Source organism: Oncorhynchus tshawytscha, linkage group LG26, assembly GCF_018296145.1.
Source record: "Oncorhynchus tshawytscha isolate Ot180627B linkage group LG26, Otsh_v2.0, whole genome shotgun sequence".
NCBI classification, from domain to species: domain Eukaryota; kingdom Metazoa; phylum Chordata; class Actinopteri; order Salmoniformes; family Salmonidae; genus Oncorhynchus; species Oncorhynchus tshawytscha.
Genome location: NC_056454.1, coordinates 33,889,838 through 33,905,097, shown reverse-complemented (window position 1 = coordinate 33,905,097; position 15,260 = coordinate 33,889,838). Strand labels below are relative to the sequence as shown.

Below are 15,260 nucleotides of genomic sequence, written 5' to 3'. Positions count from 1 at the left end.
CAGCCACCAAGAACAGTTCAACATGAAGGGACGAGTTGTTACAACATATCAGCAGCCCATCAGAAGACAGTATTCACCTGCTGTTTGATCTAAACCTTGAGGGAGTTGTGTGTATTCGGTCCTCCTCCATACACCAATTAGACAAAGTCCTGGCTGCACTTGCGCTGTCAGTCCCCCTCACTGTCATTTTGGCACACAGTGTCTGTCTCGAACACGCACGCAAACACGCACACACCTACACACACACACACATACCTACACACACACACACACACACACACACACACACACACACACACACACACACACACACACACACACACACACACACACACTTAAAAGGCCTTCTCAATGTCAAACAGTACACTACCATACTTTCTTTGGCCACAACTAAATGAGCCTCAATAATTGCCCCAAACACAAACACTGAACAGCAGTAAAGGAGCGGGTGTGAGAAAGAACATGAGCAGATAGAGAGAGATGGAGGAGAAAGGAGAGCAGCAATATGCCAGTGCTCCTTGTAGCTGTGGCAGTCTAGCAGCTAGCTCGTGTAGCTCCCCTACAGAGAGAGAGAGACTCTTCATATGCCTGAGAAACAGTAACAGTGACACAGCAATTTTGCAACCGCATACATAAAATACAGTGGGGAGAACAAGTATTTGATACACTGCCGATTTTGCAGGTTTTCCTACTTACAAAGCATGTAGAGGTCTGTAATTTCTATCATAGGTACACTTCAACTGTGAGAGACGGAATATAAAACAAAAATCCAGAAATCCAAATTAATTTGCATTTTATTGCATGACATAAGTATTTGATCACCTACCAACCAGTAAGAATTCTGGCTCTCACAGACCTGTTAGTTTTTCTTTAAGAAGCCCTCCTGTTCTCCACTCATTACCTGTATTAACTGCACCTGTTTGAACTCGTTGCCTGTTTAAAAGACACCTGTCCACACACTCAATCAAACAAACTCCAACCTCTCCACAGTGGCCAAGATCAGAGAGCTGTGTAAGGACATCAGGGATAAAATTGTAGACCTGCACAAGGTTGGGATGGGCTACTGGACAATAGGCAAGCAGCTTGGTGAGAAGGCAACAACTGTTGGCTCAATTATTAGAAAATGGAAGAAGTTCAAGATGACGGTCAATCAACCTCGGTCTGGGGCTCCATGCAAGATCTCACCTCGTGGGGCATCAATGATCATGAGGAAGGTGAGGGATCAGCCCAGAACTACACGGCAGGACCTCGTCAATGACCTGAAGAGAGCTGGGACCACAGTCTCAAAGAAAACCATTAGTAACACACTACCCAGTCATGGATTAAAATCCTGCAGCGCACGCAAGGTCCCCTTGCTCAAGCCAGCGCATGTCCAGGTCCGTCTGAAGTTTGCCAATGAACATCTGGAAGAATGGAGGAGGAATGGGAGAAGGTCATGTGGTCTGATGTGACAAAAATAGAGCTTTTTGGTCTAAACTCCACTCGCCGTGTTTGGAGGAAGAAGAAGGATGAGTACAACCCCAAGAGGGGACAGGACGACTGCACCGTATTGAGGGGAGGATGGATGGGGCGATGTATCACGAGATCTTGGCCAACAACCTCCTTCCCTCAGTAAGAGCATTGAAGATGGGTCGTGTCTGGGTCTTCCAGCGTGACAACGACCCGAAACCCACAGCCAGGGCAACTAAGGAGTGGCACCGTAAGAAGCATGTCAAGGTCCTGGAGTGGCCTAGCCAGTCTCCAGACCTGAACCCAATAGAACATCTTTGCAGGGAGCTGAAAGTCCGTATTTCCCAGCGACAATCCCGAAACCTGAAGGATCTGGAGAAGGTCTGTATGGAAGAGTGGGCCAAAATCCCTGTTCTGCTTTTCTGATGTATCAAATACTTATGTCATGCAATAAAATGCTAATTAATTACTTAAAAATCATACAATGTGATTTTCTGGATTTTTGTTTTAGATTCCGTCTCTCACAGTTGAAGTGTGCCTATGATAAAAAAATTACAGACCTCTACATTCTTTTTAAGCAGGAAAACCTGCAAAATCGGCAGTGTATCAAATACTTGTTCTCCCCACTGTATATACAGAGAAAGTATACAGAGAGAAAAATAGAGAACATGAGGGAGAGAAAGAGAGACATACCTGGTGAGAGAAGGCTGGGGAGAGGATAACAGTTTTCCTTTCAGCACGAGGAGGATAATTTTTTTATTTCAGAGACGTTCAGAGACCTGAAGATAGAGATATCAGAGAGAGAGACAGATATCAGAGAAGGAGCGAGAGACAGGGAGAAATAGAGAAATAGAGAGAGAGACAGAAAGAGATGCTCAACATGCTCTGCTCACACCTGCTGTGATGGTCCGGGCCTAAACCACACAAAAACAATACTAAACACTATGGAACACAAAGCTTTTACTATCTCTTCCTGGAATATACAAGGCCTGAGGTCATCTGCTGTTGGCCTAAAGAGCAAGAACCCAGACTTCATCAAATAAATTGGAAATACAGACATTGTCATTCTACAAGAAACATGGTATAAAGGAGACGGACCCAATGGTTGCCCTCTAGGTTACAGAGAGCTGGTAGTCCCATCCACCAAACTACCAGGTGTGAAACAGAGAAGAGACTCAGGGGCAGTGGCGACATTTATTGTAATTTTAAAAAAAATATATATATATATATATATATATATATATATTTGTTTAAAAAAATGGGGGGCTTGCATGTTATTTTAGCATTAATATGTGTCACTTGCAAACAATGTAAAAAAAATATATATATATATATATATATATATATATATATATATATATACATAATTGAGTTAATAAATCCGCATACAACCACGGTCTCTTTTTTGTCAGGTACAAAATGCAGGTGTTTCAGTCTAGCTCAGTGCTTTCTGTGGTGGTGAGGCGAGCCAGCTGAAAATAACATAATTGCGCCAGGATTGGCTCAGTATTCTGTCACTCATAGGGACATTGCGCAATCGCCTAGCTTCAGTACTTTCGTAATGGTAGACATCCAGAATGTTGGCCCTTTGGGTCCTACCATATTTCAAGTGCCCTTCCAAGAAGGTTCAAGGTCATTGGCCACAGAAATTACGTCAAATCACGTTATATGTACAGTAGCTTTGATTGGACTGATCATGTCAACATCTTACTTTTACCATTTTAGCTAGCAGTCGCCATCGTGAATCAAGTATACTGGCAAATCCTTTTTAATCCTTGTCATATGAAGAGAAACAATGAAGAGAAAATATAGATAAAACGTATCGGTGCTCATCAGCCATTGTACATAATAATTACACAAGTTGGAAATTGCACATTTCAGTGGCTAACCGCAAGCATTGCAGTGGGAAGTCAGACTGGGAAAATAAGTTTTGAACGGTATTCCAACTCAGAATTGTCAATCTTTTCCTTTGATGACAAAATGTGCCAACAAAGGACCACCGCGCACAACAAGGTGAGTCCAAAAATATCTTATATGCTGCTGCATTACATAAATGATGTAATGTGCCAGGGAGATATGGTCAGCCAGGGAGATATGGTCAGCCATATCAGCTATGTGTTTTTTAAAGGCAGTAAATGAGGCTGAATGAACTGTTTCGTTGCCAGATAAGGTTCCGCTGATAGCCAGGTGTAGCGGTGGTAAGGATTCACTCCATTGTGCTAGAAAGAAAGCAATACTGTTGGGACAGCTTTATGTAGACCCTAAACGTTTGTGGGCACTGCTTGTTGCTGTTATAGTGCAATTAATGTATTGTTTAGTGTTGTGTTGTGTTGTGGCTTTGCTGGAATGCATCTAAAAAAATAAGGGGGGGAGTTGCCCCACCAAGATTTACATGGTAAAATCGACACTGTATGCTAATTTGATATAGAGCAGACCTAACCCACTCTATTAAATTGGTAAAAACAGGAACATTTTACATCTGGCTAGAAATTAATGAGAAAATTATCTCAACAAGAGAAAAATGTTCTAATGCGTGCTACCTATACCCCCTCAGTAGAATCCCCATACATTAATGATGAAATCTTCTCCATCCTCGAGTGGGAGATCAACAATTTCCAGGCTCAGGGACATGTACTAGTCTGTGGCGACCTAAATGCCAGAACTGACACCCTCAGCACACAGGGGGACAAAGACCTACCTGGAGGGGACAGCATTCCCTCCCCATATGCCACCCTAGACACAACTATGACAACATAACCAACAAAAACGTGTCAAAACTCCTGCAGCTCTGTAGGATGCTGGGTATTATGTAGACAATTGTAGGCTTCGAGGGGACTCCTATGGTAGGTACACCTATAGCTCATATGTAGACTACTTTATCACTGACCTCAACCCAGAGTCTCTTAGAGCGTTCACAGTCAGTCCACTGACACCTCTATCAGATCACAGCAAAATCACACTCTACTTTAACATAGCTTTGCTCAATTATGAGGCATCAAAGCCAAAGGAACTGAATAATATTAAGAAATGCTCTAGACGGAATGAAACTAGTGTGTAAATCTACCAAAAAAACTATTAGGCAACAACAAATTCAATCCCTTTTAGAAAATTTCCTGAACAAAAAAGGTGTAACTGTAAACAGTATATTTGACCTCTCAGCTTCCCTATCAAATCAAAACATTTCAAACAGACAACCTAAGAAAATTAACAGCAATGACAAATGGTTTGATGAATAATGCAAAAACCTAAGAAAGAAATTGAGAAACCTATCCAAACGAAAACATAGGAGACACAGAAAAAGAGACCCAGAGTGTACACCGTCACCATGGTGAATCACTAAAACAATCCAGAAATACATGGAACAGCACGTCAGAAAGCAGCTCAATGTAATTGAAGGATCCAAAGAATCTAACCACTTCTGGGAAAATTGAAAAACTCTAAACAAACAATAATACGAAGAGTTATCTATCCAAAACAGAGATGTATGGATAAACCACTTCTCCAATCTTTTAGGCTCTATAACTAAGAACAAACAGCAAAAACAGATAGATGACCAAATACAAATCTTAAAATCAACTATTAAAGACTAACAGAAACCACTGGATTCTCCTATCACATTGAATGAACTACAGGATAAAATACAAACCCTCCAACCCAAAAAGGCCTGTGGGGTTGATGGTATTATAAATTCAATTATAAAATATACAGACCACAAATTCCAATTGGCAATACTTAAACTCTTTTACATTATCCTCAGCTCTGGCATATTCCTCAATATTTGGAGCCAAGGACTGATCACTCCAATCCACAGAAGTGGAGACAAATATGACCCTAATAACTACTGTGGGATATGAGTCAACAGCAACCTTGGGAAAATCCTCTGCATTATCATTAACATTAGACTCATATATTTCCTCTGCAAAAACAATGAATTGAGCAAATGTCAAATGGGCTTTTTATGAAATTACTGTTCGACAGACCACGTATTCACCCTAACTGACAAACTAATAAGCCAAAACAATGGCAAAGTCTTCTCACGCTTTGTTGATTTAAAAAAAGCTTGACTCAAATTGGCATGAGGGTCTGTTATACAAATTGATGGAAAGTGGTGTTGGGGGAAAAAACATACAACATTATAAAATCCATGTACACAAACAACAAGTATTAAAATTGGCAAAGAACACACCCATTTCTTTCCACAGGGCCGGGGGGTGAGACAGGGATGCAGCTTAAGCCCCACTCTCTTCAACATGCAGTTGAAATCGGAAGTTTATATAGACTTAGGTTGGAGTCATGAAAACTCGTTTTTCAACCACTCCACAAATTTCTTGTTAACAAACTATAGTTTTGGCCAGTCGGTTAGGACATCTACTTTGTGCTTTATACAAGTCATCTTTCCAACAACTGTTTACAGACAGATTATTTCACTTATAATTCACTGTATCACAATTCCAGTGGGTCAGAAGTTTACATACACTAAGTTGACAGTGCCTTTAAACAGATTGGAAAATTCCAGAAAATTATGTCATGGCTTTAGAAGCTTCTGATAGGCTAATTGACATAATTTGAGTCAATTGGAGGTGTACCTGTGGATGTATTTCAAGGACTACTGTCAAACTCAGTGCCTCTTTGCTTGACATCATGAGAAAATCAAAAGAAATCAGCCAAGACCTCAGAAAAATAATTGTAGACCTCCACAAGTCTGGTTCATCCTTGGGAGCAATTTCCAAACGCCTGAAGGTACCATGTTCATCTGTACAAATAATAGTACACAGGTATAAACACCATGGGACCACGCAGCCATCACATCGCTCAGGAAGGAGACACGTTCTGTCTCCTAGAGATGAACGCACTTTGGTGCGAAAAGTGCAAATCAATCCCAGAACAACAGGAAAGGACCCTGTGAAGATGCTGGAGGAAACAGGTACAAAAGTATCTATATCCACAGTAAAACGAGTCCTATATCGACAGGCCGCTCAGCAAGGAAGAAGCCACTGCTCCAAAACCGGCAGTAAAAAAGCCAGACTACGGTTTGCAACTGCACATGGGGACAAAGATTGTACTTTTTGGAGAACTTTCCTCTGGTCTGATGAAACAAAAATAGAACTGTTTGGCCATAATGACCATCGTTATGTTTGAAGGAAAAAGGGGGAGGCTTGCAAGCCGAAGATCACCATCCCAACCGTGAAGAACGGGGGTGGCATCAAATGGACAATGACCCCAAGCATACTTCCAAAGTTGCAGCAAAATGGCAACAAGGTAACAAGGTAAAGGTATTGGAGTGGCCATCACAAAGCCCTGACCTCAATCCTATAATTACACCAGCTCTGTCAGGAGGAATGGGCCAGAATTCACCCAACTTCACCCAACTGCTTGTGGAAGCTACCCGAAACGTTTGACCCAAGTTAAACAATTTAAAATCAATGCTACCACATACTAATTGAGTGTATGTAAACTTCTGACCCACTGGAAATAAATCATTCTCTCTACTATTATTCTTACATTTCACCTTTTAAAAAGGGAATTTTTACAGGGATTAAATGTCAGGAATACTGAAAAACTGAGAATAAATGTAGTTGGCTAAGGTGTATGTAAACTTCCGACTTCAACTGTATATATCAATGAATTGTCGAGGGCACTAGAACAGTCTACAGCACCCGGCCTCACCCTACTAGAATCTGAAGTCAAATGTCTACTGTTTGCTGATGATCTGGTGCTTCTGTCCCCAACCAAGGAGGGCCTACAGCAGCACCTAGATCTTCTGCACAGATGGTGTCAGACCTGATCCCTGACAGTAAATCTCAGTAAAACAAAAATAATGGTTTTCCAAAAAAGGTCCAATTTTCAGGACCACGAATACAAATTCCATCTAGACACCGTTGCCCTAGAGCACACAAAAAACTATACATACCTCGGCTTAAACATCAGCGCCACAGGTAACTTCCACAAAGCTGTGAACAATCTGAGAGACAAGGCAAGAAAGGCCTTCTATGCCATAAAAAGGAGCATAAAATAAAACATACCAATTACCAGCTAAAAATACTTGAATCAGTTATAGAACCCATTGCCCTATATGGTTGTGAGGTCTGGGGTCCGCTCACCAACCAAAAATTAGAAAAATGGGACAAACACCAAATTGAGACTGCATGCAGAATTCTGCAAAAACATCTGTGTGCAACGTAAAACAGAAAATAATGTATGCAGAGCAGAATAAGGCCGATTCCAGTTAATTATCAAAATTGAGAAAAGAGCCATGACCATCTAAAAGAAAGCGATTCCCAAACCTTCCATAACAAAATCACCTACAGAGAATTTAACCTGGAGAAGAGCCCCCTAGGCAAACTGGTCCTGGGGCTCTGTTCACCTGTTGTATTCGGCGTATGTGACAATTACAATTTGATTTGATTTAAATCATTAGGTATGGCTGACCACAGACAAAGACCCGACTTCCTACTGGCCCCTGACACTTCCTGCTTTGCACTACAGGAGTTTGTCACCTAATCCCAGTCAGCAACCTCCCACTCCGGGAACAGCCATGGAGTCTGTCACCTAATCCCAGTCAGCAACCTCTCACTCCGGGAACAGCCATGGAGTCTGTCACCTAATCTCAGTCAGCAACCTCCCACTCTGGGAACAGCCATGGAGTCTGTCACCTAATCTCAGTCAGCAACCTCCCACTCTGGGAACAGGAGTCTGTCACCTAATCTCAGTCAGCAACCTCCCACTCTGGGAACAGCCATGGAGTCTGTCACGTAATCTCAGTCAGCAACCTCCCACTCTGGGAACAGCCATGGAGTCTGTGGGAACAGCCACGTAATCTCAGTCAGCAACCTCCCACTCTGGGAACAGCCATGGAGTCTGTCACCTAATCTCAGTCAGCAACCTCCCACTCTGGGAACAGCCATGGAGTCTGTCACCTAATCTCAGTCAGCAACCTCCCACTCTGGGAACAGCCATGGAGTCTGTCACCTAATCTCAGTCAGCAACCTCCCACTCTGGGAACAGCCATGGAGTCTGTCACCTAATCCCAGTCAGCAACCTTAGCCTCTTTAGATGGGTATGCTCCCTCTAAGCAGGGGATGCTCTGCTCCATGTGTGTCCATGTGAGGGTGCATGATGTGAATGAGAGGGGCTACCGGAGGCTATAATCACGTAAAGGAAATCATATATTTTGTATGTTAAGTATACAGTGTAAAAGTGTCATACTGAGCTTCCCCTAGATGGCTCAAAGGGTCAAAAGGGCATCAAAGGACAAAGGATGATGGAGAGTATATGTAAGTAAATCAGTGAGGTGCCCAGTCCATCTATCTGTCTCTCTGTCCAACACTATTAGCAGATTAAGACCAGAGTTGTTCATGAAATCAGGGTGACCAGTAACTAATGACCAGTAAGCTGATTGGCTGTGACTCGGTCCAGTCAGTCCAGACAGTCAAAGCCCCCCCACTACACTATGTAGGGAACAGGGTGCCGTTTGGGACACAGCCTGTGTGTCTCTCCAGTCAAGGACACTCTTTAACTACACTGACTTTGAACTGGTGTGATGATATGTGATTGACTCAGCCTGAAGCCTCATTTGCAGCAGAGAAAAGCCTTTTTGTTTGAGCAGGATGAGATGTGATTAGATTTGATCAGTCATCGAGTGGAGAGAATCCAGTGAGTCAGATCCTTTTGATGAAATGGGTTTAAACATGAGAGCAGATTGATTATACACCAGGACTCTGAGAGGGATTGTGCTAATGAAGGAACACAGACACACACACAGACAAAGACACAGACTAAGACACAGACACAGACACAGACAGACACACACGCATAGAATGACTGGGCTAATATACTGGAATTAGTGCTGAGCGATTAACCGAAATTGTGGTTATTTATCGACATTGGATAAATGATTTGAATTACATTTTGTTCGCTTTTTTTGTGAGCTCGATGTACAGTTTCTGTAGAGATACATTAGATTAAGCCTGAACTGTGAGATGTAGTCGGGATTTGTTGAAACTACAAAATAGACTAGAGTCACACACCTTTTGATAGTAACCGGAGCCACATCCTCTCTGTGGCAGGATGTGTGAGGTTTATAGTGTGTACACAGATACACACACCACTTCTGAGACTGGGGAGGTTCACCTGACACACCACAAGCACCTGCTCATTATCAGCTGTGGCAGAATTCTCTCCTCCCCAGTAATACATAACAGTGGTAACATATTAGAAAACAAATGATCATTATCAATGCAAAGCATCAACACCAGGGGGCAATTAATATGGGGATTATTCAGAGAGTATCATACAGTCCTTAAAGTGGAACTGACAGCATTTGAACTACTTTGCAGATATGAAACAGACAGACAAAGGCATTGTTGGATGCAGTTCGATGCAGTAGGATTAATATAATTCACCAACACATGTTTAAGTAGTCCAAAACATATTGCTATCAGGTTGTAAATCATAATTGGCCTGGTACATTGTTTGCTGCCTCCATTCGAGATGCCGTTTCCATTTCAATGACTCAATATTTTGGACAAAAAAGGACAAATGTAACTAAGGCTGGGAATGTCAATACAATCAAACTAGCAAGGGCAATGATCACAAGTCAGTCATAAAGTGGCTAATAGGCTAGCACATCTATTTCCATCGCTAGCTAAAAACACAGAGCCTAACGTTAGCTAGCTAGCTTGCTAGTTGCTAGGAGGATGTCATGTCATTGGAGGAGTGGGTGAGTGACTGACTTTTTCCCCTCATCTTGTTTTCGGTGGCTATACACAGCTAGACATGCAGGAGTCATTTGGTTAGTTAGCAAGAACTTGAATGACTGTTATCCAGTTAGCATATCTCTTGTGTTTGCAAATTCACTCTGGCTATCTACTCAGAGTGCAGAATAACTGATGAATTTACAAATGCGCAACACCTGCTGAATATAACCGGTGTCAGTAAACGTAGGCAATTTTTTTTTATAGTTAGTCACTCCCTAACCAGCTCTGCTATGGTGAGTAAAATGGCCAGAGTGAGGTGAGAAGTAGCTAGTTAGCAAATTAGCCAATTTTAGCCAGTTAGCTTGGGTGGCAAGCTGCAGAAGGACGAGTGGGCTACAATTCCCCATTATTTATCAGTGCAAATTTGACGGTGAACTAGCTAAAAAAGTTTGAAGTCTTATCTAATGTTCCTTGGTCAGATTTGAGTTAATCTGGCACTGGCTGGCATTTGTTGTTGATTGTTGTTGATGTGCATTACTGAGGGAGAGAGACTACATGTCCATGGTTTTTTGATCAACAGGACTGTAAAGTTCCCAAATGTAAGAGAACTCCCATGGTGTTGACATGTTTGCAGAAATCCATTCAGGTGTATTTTGTGGCTTTTGGTGAATGCGTTCTAATTATCTAAAGTCACGCTGTTGCAACTGCCTGTAAACACACAGTCCAGATCAAAGTGAATGATGGCAAGCCTGTGTGGTAAATGGCTTGTTTGTTTAAAGGCCTACCGTAGCTCTGATTGGTTATGGTGCATCGGTCTGCTTAGATTCCGGTCCTGGACACCACATGTTTTTATTAGGTTTTATTTACTGCAGTGTCTATTAATTGTCCAAACACACAGCTGCTTTCCCATTCTATATTGCTATAGAATTTTCACAAATGCCTTATAATACATCATTCCCAAATATTCTATGAATTTAAGAAAATGTGAAAATGACCATATCTAAATGCTTGCTTGTCAGAAAATGTTTCCATGTTGCTAAGATGCTGAACGGCTCCACTTTAAACTACATACTCGTACAGAAATAGAATCCATAGACTGTTAATTAAGCATATTGATATACTGAAGTTCCTGCTATACTTCTTGCTTTCCCTCCTACGGGTAGACCCAAAATGGCCACCGGTCCCACCATTACAGAACATGAATAGGAATGTTTGTCTCAAGTGACTCCCTATTCCCTATATAATGCAGTACTTTTGACCAAGAGCCATTACCCTTATTTTACCAGGTAAGTTGACTTAGAACACATTCTTATTTACAGGAACGACATGGGGACTAGTTACAGGGGAGAGGAGAAAGTCTATGACTTAGTGGACTAACAGTCTGGTCCCTATTACATTCTCCTGTAGACAGCCACACACATCCACTGTGGTTAGAGTGATCCCAGAATAAGCTATTCACTAAGGTTAGAGTGCCAAGCCTCTTATGGCACTGCACCATAAACCCAGGCTGGCAGGGAGAGGGAGAGGGAGATAGAGGGAGGGAGAGAGAGATAGAGGGAGGGAGAGAGAGAGAGTAAGAGAAAGAAGTGAAAACAGGGTAGATGGGCGAAAGTAGTATGACCTATTGAGCTCCAGTAGTCTCATACCAACACTTTCTGGGACCACTTCCCAAATGTCACCCTATTCCCCATATAGTGCATTACTTTTTGAAGAGGCCCATGGGGTTTAGGGTACCATTTGGAATGCAGCCTGAGTGTGAATTTTCTCAGTTTGATTTCCTCTACGGGAGATAAACATCACTTTGACCAAATCACATTACAGTGTGATAGACCGCAGTGCCACCAGAGCTTACACACACACTGTGATACAGAGTTAGGGACAGAGTTTACAGAGTCAGGGAAGAGAGTTAGACAGACTAGCAGACATGAACACAGAGAAAATACTACTTCTCTGTGTCTGTCTTCCCCAGGCCTTACTACCACAGTAGCTAGTAAACATAATGACTGGAATGTAACTATAATGAATAAAACAGGCTTACTTATGGTACCGATGTCATATACACACAAACATTTTGTAAACACACTCACACAGAGGATGATGCCTTTGGCTGGGGTGTCAAAAGAAACCCCTGCCTCCTGTTCGCTCTCTCTCTCTCTCTCTCTCTCTCAATGTATTTTATGTCAAATATGTTTCCCAGGGGCTTATTTAGAACTGAGACCTAAATAAAGAGAGGAAGTGCAGAAAAGAAGAGCAGCGCCCTTAAGAGGGAGGAATGAGGCAGGGAGGATGAGAAGGGAAGGAGAGGGCCAGGAGAGAGAGGGGAGGAGTGAGGGAAAAGACTGACAAGAAGGAGGGGTGGAAGAGATGGAGAGAAGGAGAGAGTGGAAAGAGCAAGAAATATTTGTCTTGTTCTATGTGAGAAACAGAGACAAGCACATGATTGTATGTTCAGTTGGAGTCTTAGTCACAAAGATAGTGACCCCCCAAATTGAAGGTCATGTCCTTGCCTCGTGGTTGCTACTCTAGCTCAATACATGTCTGAGATTACAATAATGGAAAAAGTGAACCAGCACCACTACCACGCCTCTCTGTGGCTTCCCTGACTCTGTAAACTCTACTCACTGCTTCACACAGCCCACATCATACACTCCTCTCCAGGGTGGGGTCTGACTGACACACACACACAGCCCTGCTGCCTCGGACCAGACTTCAAGAACATTTAGCTTTACTTAGCTAGTTTATTACAATCCCCATTAGCTGCTTACATTGTGTTTTACAGTATCTCTGGTGGCTGTGTGTGTATGTGTGTTGACTGGAAACAGACAAAGCTGAACAGAATGAAAAAAAGAGAAAAACAGAGATAGTATGTCTCTGTTACTGATCATTTATTCTCCGTGAAGTGTGATGGCCAATCTCCTCAAAGCTCTTCCTGTGTGGTTTCACACCTAGCACACCATCTGCCTTCCACCCCCTCATCCCCTCACCCCCATCTGCCTTCCACCCCCTCATCCCCTCACCCCCATCTGCCTTCCACCCCCTCATCCCCTCATTCCCCATCTGCCTTCCACCCCCTCATCCCCTCATCCCCCATCTGCCTTCCACTCCCCTTCATCCCCTCATCTCCCATCTGCCTTCCACCCCCTCATCCCCTCATCCCCCATCTACCTTCCACCCCCTCATCCCCTCACTCCCCATCTGCCTTCCACCCCCCTCATCCCCTCATCCCCCATCTGCCTTCCACCCCCTCATCCCCTCATCCCCCATCTGCCTTCCACCCCCTCATCCCCTCATCTTCCATCTGCCTTCCACCCCCTCATCCCCTCACTCCCCATCTGCCTTCCACCCCCTCATCCCCTCATCCCCCATCTGCCTTCCACCCCCTCATCCCCTCATCCCCCATCTGCCTTCCACCCCCCTCATCCCCTCATATCCCATCTGCCTTCCACCCCCCCTCATCCCCTCATCCCCCATCTGCCTTCCATCCCCTCATCCCAGACAAAGAAGGGGGAAAAGGGCTAGACAAATATAAGCACTGCTGTATGTTAAGAAAACATGCATTCTATAATGATTTAAACAATAATTAGATCAATAAAGTCTTTGTTTTTAATTGTGAGCTAGTCACACTTATTCTTACAAAATGAAAACCAACCTGGAAATAGGAGAAGGAGAATAGTCACTGCTGCATCAAAGGTGACAGACTAGACTACTGTTGCCTTCTCTACATTTTGAAAATTGAGATTATTTTGGTCCCTGTGTGGAAGGAGTGCCTGTCTGAGAAGCAGCTATGGTTATGGAGGAGGAAGAGTAACACAGACCTGTGTGAGCTTCTCTTCATCAGTGTGTGTGTGTGTGTGTGTGTGTGTGTGTGTGTATAGTCCCAGTCAAAAGGTTGGACAATCCTACTCATTCAAGGGTTTTTATTTATTTTTACTATTCTCTACATGGTAGAATAATAGAGAAGACATCAAAACTATGAAATAACACATACGGAATCATGTAGCAACCAAAAACAAGTGTTAAGCGGTCACGGATTCCCCCGGTACTGCTGCTCATTCGGGTCTACGTCACAGACCTTCTAGGTGTCACTGAACTGGATCATCAACACCAACCCCGGACTATCTTGTCTCATTACGCACACCTGGTTCCCATTCCCCCTGTATGTGTACATACAGTTGAAGTCAGAAGTTTACATACACCTTAGCCAAATACATTTACATCCTGACATTTAATCCTAGTAAAAACTGTCATAGGTCAGTTAGGATCACCACTTTATTTTAAGAATGTGAAATGTCAGAATAATAGTAGAGAGAAAGAATTATTTCAGCTTTTATTTCTTTCATCACATTCCCAGTGGGTCAGAAGTTTACATACACTCAATTAGTATTGAAGGCTTGCAAGCCTCCCCCTTTTTCCTCCAAACATAACGATGGTCATTATGGCCAAACAGTTCTATTTTTGTTTCATCAGACCAGAGGAAATTTCTCCAAAAAGTACAATCTTTGTCCCCATGTGCAGTTGCAAACCGTAGTCTGGCTTTTTATGGCGGTTTTGGAGCAGTGGCTTCTTCCCTGCTGAGCGGTCTTTCAAGTTATGTCAATATACGATTCGTTTTACTGTGGATATAGATACTTTTGTACCTGTTTCCTCCAGCATCTTCACAAGGTCCTTTGCTGTTGTTCTGGGATTGATTTGCACTTTTTGCACCAAATTACATTAATCTCTAGGAGACAGAATGCGTCTCCTTCCTGAGCGGTAATGACGTCTGCATGGTCCCATGGTGTTTATACTTGCGTACTATTGTTTGTACAGATCAATGTTGTACCTTCAGGCATTTGGAAATTGCTCCCAAGGATGAACCAGACTTGTGGAGGTCTACAATTTTTTTTCTGAGGTCTTGGCTGATTTCTTTTGATTTTCCCATGATGTCAAGCACTGAGTTTGAAGGTAGGCTTTGAAATACATCCACAGGTACACCTCCAATTGACTCAAATTAGGTCAATTAGCCTATCAGAAGCTTCTAAAGCCATGCCATCATTTTCTGGAATTTTCCAATCTGTTTAAAGGCACAGTCAACTTAGTGTATGTAAACTTCTGACCCACTGGAATTGTGATACA

At 42.8% G+C, this 15,260-nt stretch overlaps 1 protein-coding gene across 16 annotated transcripts in view; it reads right to left on the bottom strand.

Annotated features, from left to right (window-relative positions):
• The window catches only part of LOC112225568 (microtubule-associated protein 2), a 169,650-nt gene that overhangs the window by 118,323 nt on the left and 36,067 nt on the right, over positions 1-15,260 (bottom strand). For 15 of the 16 annotated variants that reach the window (XM_042306505.1, XM_042306506.1, XM_042306508.1 and 12 more), the window contains exon 2: positions 2,143-2,228. The exons of the other annotated variant lie outside the window; for it this stretch is intronic. The gene's annotated coding sequence lies outside the window, so the exon portion shown is untranslated. The remainder of the gene's footprint in view (positions 1-2,142; positions 2,229-15,260) is intronic. 16 annotated transcript variants of the gene reach the window in all.